At 35.3% G+C, this 6,424-nt stretch overlaps 1 protein-coding gene across 1 annotated transcript in view; it reads right to left on the reverse strand.

The window, feature by feature from the left end:
- Window positions 1-5,612, reverse strand: part of LOC107726756 (MAP/microtubule affinity-regulating kinase 3-like) — a 65,359-nt gene extending 59,747 nt beyond the window's left edge. Inside the window, exon 1 of the mRNA XM_016536441.1 lies at window positions 5,563-5,612. The gene's annotated coding sequence lies outside the window, so the exon portion shown is untranslated. The remainder of the gene's footprint in view (window positions 1-5,562) is intronic.
- Between the last annotated feature and the right edge of the window lie 812 nt (window positions 5,613-6,424).

The following is a 6,424-nucleotide window of genomic DNA, read 5'->3' on the forward strand; positions in this document are numbered from 1 at the left end:
TATATATATATATATATATACACTGTATATGTACATGTATAAATATATATATGTACGTGTATAATGTGTATACATCCCCCCCAAATAAATAAATAGATGAAATAATGAACGAATACATAAATAATTTTATAACACCAAAACTACAAACAATAATACATTTACATTTAGTAATTTAACAGACGCTTTTATGCAAAGTGACAAAGTAGAAGCAATCAGACCAACGAGAGAGCAACAATATACAAGTGCTGTGACATGTCTCAGTTAGTCTAGCACAGTGCACATAGCAAGGTGTTTTTTTTAATTAGACCAAAACGAATAGAATAGAATAGAATAGACAGGTCGTTCCACCAGCTGGGAACAGTCCAGGAAAAGGTCTGTGAGAGTGATTTTGTGCCTCTTTGGGATGGCACCACGAGGTGTCGTTCATATGCAGAATGCAAGCTTCTGGAGGGTGCGTAGGTCTGAACTAGCGAGTTTAGGTATATTGATGCAGCACCAGTGGTTGTCTCGTAGGCAAGCATCAGTACCTTGAATCTGATGCGAGATAATAATAATAGTGTGGTATTAGTTGCTAGATAAATGCGAGAAAATGTGTATACATCCGCCTCCAAATAAGTAAATAAATAAATACATTCATTTATAACAACAATCATAATAATATTAATAATAATAATTATAGTATGGTATTAGTTGCTAGATAAATGCTAGAAAATGTGTATATATATCCCCCTCCAAATAAATAAATAAATAAATAGCAATTTATATTACTACTACTACTATTAATAATAATAATAATAATGGTGTGGAATAAGATGCTAGATATGAATACGCTACCAAGGTGCATCATCAATATTTTTGGTCAGTTGTCCCAGAAAAGAAAGACTATACATCTTAATTGCATATAAAAGGTAATTTTGTCAACATTTAGAAGTACAGTAGCATACAGATGACTTGAAAGCAAACAAATACGAACTAAAAACCACAAAACTCTAATTGTGATTTGATACGGTCTGAAATGAACAGCTAAAAACGCCTGAAAACAACCAGAAACATAATTAAAGGTACAGTCCACCCAAAAACGAAAGTTCTTCTGTAATCACATTCATACCCTCATGTTGTTCCAAACCTGTATGACGGACTTTGTCTTCTGTGGAACACAAAAGAAAACAATTCGAGGAACGCTGAAATCCAAAACAACATTGGACCCCATTGACTTTCATTGTACAGACATATATTTTTTCTAATATATCTTCTTTTGTATTCCTCAGAAAAAATAAAGTCATACAGGTTTATGAGGGCAAGTAAATGACAACCTAATCTATATAGTATTAATATGACATTAACCTCTTTATTTGTGTGGGGACTGATATGGGCTAGGGCTGGGTATCGAGTTCGATACTTTTTAGGCACCGACCGAATTGCCTCGATACCATCGAGTATCGAAAAACGTCTCGTCGTTCGGTACCGAATTTCGATACCTAAGGAGTTAATCTCATCAGCGTCAGTGAGCCAATAAGCCTGCAGCACTAGCCGGTGTGTTCGACTAGAAGAGGTGCGGCGCAGATCGATCGAGCGATTCGAAAGCGCATGGAGCAGTCTGCTCTCTTTAGCTCTCGTGGTACTGTAATACACAGATCGGTCTGCACAGTTGGTCCGCGTCAAGTCGAACACACCTACTAGTTTACACCGGTTACACTCAGAGATGTGGGGCACACGTGAGGCTGTAGTGTGAATGTGTCCCAGCCCCCTTAGATGTAAGGCGAAGAGAGCTGCGTGGAGTTCCGATCATACGCAGATGTCTGTTCATACTACACGACCGAAAGCGCGTGTTATGTGACCATTCATGCAAACTGTAGCATCATTCTACATAAGACAATAAATAAGATTTATATTCCGCTTTTATTCAAAACTCACTTTAAACCACCATAGAGTGTTTGTAATAACTTCCGACTGCCGTCTAATGTGTGTTTTGGCCATGTAAAGTTCCTGAAATTAAATATGTTATTACCTCTGAGTCAGAGCAGCGATCATGGAAGAGAGAATACAGACAGACAGCGCTGGACTGCTAATGCTCATCAGTAAATCAGTGGAAAATAAATAGAAATCATGATTCTGTCTGAGCTATGCGTTTTAAAACGAACACTAACTAGTGTAAATGTAGCCTAACAGATGTGTAAACTGAAGACTATTTGAGCTTTATTAAAACTATTTTGTTCCTTTGTGCAGTGGCTCAGGAGATGAGTCTTTGAGTTTGTATAAACATCAACAAGCTGAAAAATAAAACCAAAGTTTTTTTTTTAGATAATGTAATCTTGTTAAAATTGATTTCATAAAATTGGTATCGAAAAAAGTATCGTTCAGGAACCGGTATCGAAGTCAAGGTATCGGTATCGATATCGAAAAAAATTTCACAATCCCAGCCCTAATATGGACTACGTCAATATGGGTCAGACGTTTAGATAAACTCTAGCACTGCCATCCAAGCCATTGTCTGGGCCGGTCCTCCACTGACGTCCACTACTGACGATATTATTACTGAACCAAACGGGGTCATCGCCTCCCATTCACTCCCACATGTGGGTCTCATTAGAAAGTCCAGAGAAGAAAACAACAATCCACTTACACAACAAGCAACACTCAAGACCGTCGCCAAAGATCCCAGCACATATAAACTGCCATTATAAAAGCTTGTTTTTGCACCTGATACTGAATATAATGCTTAAGTGAAAAATAGGATAAGATAGAAAGATAAAGCTGAAACCAGAACTGAACACAAGTTCTTCCAGTCAATTGGAAGATAAAACAATCTGTGACCCAGTTTTGCTTGAGAAACCCTGGTCTCTACAGAAAGCAAGTGAGGTGGAGTGCAGCTACCTTGTTACTTGTTATTTAGCTGAGGTTTTTATCCAAAACGACTTGCAAGGAAAGTCTCTAAGGACTCAGTTCTTCAACTGCACCTATTGCAACCTTTATAGTTGCAGTGTAGCATGTTACCCATTTGGATACCAATACCCCAACATCCCCTTTTGCCATAATAATATAAAAGATCAGACATGAGATATCAGAGCTCTGAAATGTCAAGCAGTGAAAGTGAGTAACGGCTACAGGTTCTGAATCAGCGGTGAAAATGACTCAGCCTCCTGTCCAGGACTATGAAGTAGTCATACTCATTACACACTGTCGCTGACATGAGTTATGGACAGAGGTATCTTTGCAGAGGTCAAGACAAAAAAATAATACAAATGAAGGGCTGGCTGTACTATGCTTGAACAATACTAAAATAATTAGACATCAAATGTCGACATTTGAACTAACATTAATCATGGCATTTAGAATAAACTGGTCATATTATTTATGGTCGTGTAGGCTTAAAACATACACAAAAGTCTTGAGGTCGGTAATATTTTAAATGTTTTTGAAAAAAGTCTCTTATGCTCACTTAAGGCTGCATTTTCTTTGATCAAAAATACAGTAAAAAAAACGTAATAAAGTGAAATATTATTGCAATTCACAATTGTATATATTGTAAAATGTAATTTATTACTTTGATGCAAAGCTGAATTTTCAGCATCATTACTCCAGTCTTCAGTGTCACATGATTCTTCAGAAATCATACTAATATGCTGATTTGGTGATCAAGAAACATTTCTTATTATCAATGTTGAAAACAGTTTTGCTGTATCATATTTTTATGAAAACCGTGATACTATTTTCAGCATTGTTCGATGAATAGATTTCAAAAGAACAGCATTTATTTAAAAAGGAAATATTTTATAACATTATAAATGGCTTTACTGTCACTTTTGAGCAATTCAGTGTTTTTTCTGAATGAAGGTACTAATTTCTTAAAAAAAAAAAAAAGCTGTCATACCCCTCAATTTAATTATTGTTGCTATGTTTAATAAGTATTATGTATTTATATTGAATATATTGTTATTGAGTGTCACATGATTCTTCAGAAATCATACTAATATGCTGATTTGGTGATCAAGAAACATTTCTTATTATCAATGTTGAAAACAGTTTTGCTGTATCATATTTTTATGAAAACCGTGATACTATTTTCAGCATTGTTCGATGAATAGATTTCAAAAGAACAGCATTTATTTAAAAAGGAAATATTTTATAACATTATAAATGGCTTTACTGTCACTTTTGAGCAATTCAGTGTTTTTTCTGAATGAAGGTACTAATTTCTTAAAAAAAAAAAAAACATTTGAACAGTAGTGTATATTATTAAATACCCAGCCATATTTAAAATTAGTAGTAGGCTGTCATATCAACCAGGAAAAAAAAAAAGTAACAGACGTTCCCACCTTTTGTGTTCATTTGATAATCTTTTTAATGATTTTGGAGTAAAACTTGTCTGAATGTTAATTTAATTTCCACACTTTTAAAATACATTTGTCATTATTTAATATACAGTATAGACAGATAGACAGATAGAGAGATACATATACATCTGTATTAGCCTTAACATTCAGCCACTTTAAAAAGACATCTAACAATTCATTTGCTAACCCATATTGTCTAAATTTTCTTTTCCACCATTACTTTAAAGGAAATTTTGCAAATGAGTTACTCCTTTCATGCCTTTAATTAAAAACTCAATGTAAAGCAAACCAAACAATGACAAATGATTTTCAATACTAACCAACAGACCTTCATTAATCAACCTCAGGTTATTGAGGACATGACATCTTAATTGGAAATACATACTGGGAGTCGCAGTGGGCTGCACTGGGGCTCAGTCACACTCAGTCTTTCCCCTTATGCCCCAAACCGATCACCACCTTCCCTCCAGAGACACAACCTAAGCCAGGGGCTGTCAATCGGCTCGCAAATGGAAAACGGCCTAAATCAATGGCCTGGAAAAACAAGTGCCAGCTAATTATAGGGAAAAGGGCAGCCAGTGGAAGAGAACATCAACACCTCACATTGGCCTCAATGTGACAATGCGATCTATATGGTCCACCCAGATGAAAAAAAATGCACAGAGGCCGGTCACAATTTTTTTTTGGCACGAAATATGACATCAGAAATGACAAACTCCAGAAGACCCAAGCTAAGCAAAGAGTCCCTTCTAAGCGCTCTGCTTTCCACTCTGCATATGTGTAGTTATTATTCGAGCCTCTCATTCTGATTTCTCGGCTCCTGCTATTATTAGCTGCCTCTGAAATCCAAGTCCACTGAGGGTTCCTCCATCAGCTACTGCTCTCCCATCATGCATCACTCTGAACAGAAGTCCCTTTGATTTTTGGTTTGCATCTTGTGCTGATGAAAACGAATGTGTCAACTAATGCCAAATCAAAAAGATAACAACGGGGATTTAAAAAATAGGCAATAAAACAAGCGGTCCAAAGGCAACCGTCCCTTGCAAAGAAATACAGTAATGCTGCTATCTACATATGTGGTTAATGTTTCATTCGCTCTGGAAGGACAAAAGGGGATTCCATTCTCGCACACTCTTGTCCTTAAACCAGTAAAAGAGAAAAGGATAGGGAGACTGAGAACGAGGGGGACCGGATTTTTATAGCTCAGCAGTAATCCTGAAATGTTTACCTTTTGAAGGCTGGTAGGATTAAGTTGTGTCTTATCAATTATTTTTATGGCCACCTGAAGGAAAAAGAGAACAAGAAAAAATAAATTTCACAGCCTTGTTCAATGAAGTCTGCGAGTAGCCAGTAAAAGAGCATCAATAATACGATTTTATCTCTGCAGCTCAACTCAACATCATGGTGAATCTCATTAAGCATTCAGGAACAAGTCTAGATCGTATTTCATCCCCAAATCAAAAGAAAAAAAGAGACACTATTTATTTATAATATTTCTATTTTAAAAATATTTTAAAGACCTTTTAAAGCCCAGTTTACTTTCTTTTTTTGCATAATGACATTATTTTTATGTAAACAAAGAAAAAAAGAAAAAAAAACTTTAATTACTGTATTTCAGAGATAGATTTGCATCACAATAATCAGATTTTGGGCAGAAAATTGTAAACAAAATGCAATATTAGATATATATTAGGGGTTGCACAACTACTGATTTCTGCTAGTCGATTTCTTATTTAAAAAATACTCGAGTTACTCGACTACTCGTGGTTCATGCTACTGTAAATGAAAAGACACGAAATAGTTCTTATCAATAAACGCTCATTAATTCATAGCCTAATGCAACAATTACATATGTAAATTGTCAAAACTTTATAATTATGACATTACATATTTTCATTTTCAACAGCCAGTATTCGTATCTGTAACAATCACAAAATTATTCGTATCTGCATTCGGATAAAACCAGGTGGAACGTCGTAGTTACTTGATAAGACCGTTATGACTATTTTTTTTTTCATAGTTATCACTGAACAAGTATGCCGTGTTAAACTAAAATAATTATTAATTTCTAAAAAATATATTTATCATGC

Source organism: Sinocyclocheilus rhinocerous, unplaced genomic scaffold (assembly GCF_001515625.1).
Source record: "Sinocyclocheilus rhinocerous isolate Xijiao unplaced genomic scaffold, SAMN03320098_v1.1 scaffold786, whole genome shotgun sequence".
Taxonomy (NCBI): Eukaryota; Metazoa; Chordata; class Actinopteri; order Cypriniformes; family Cyprinidae; genus Sinocyclocheilus; species Sinocyclocheilus rhinocerous.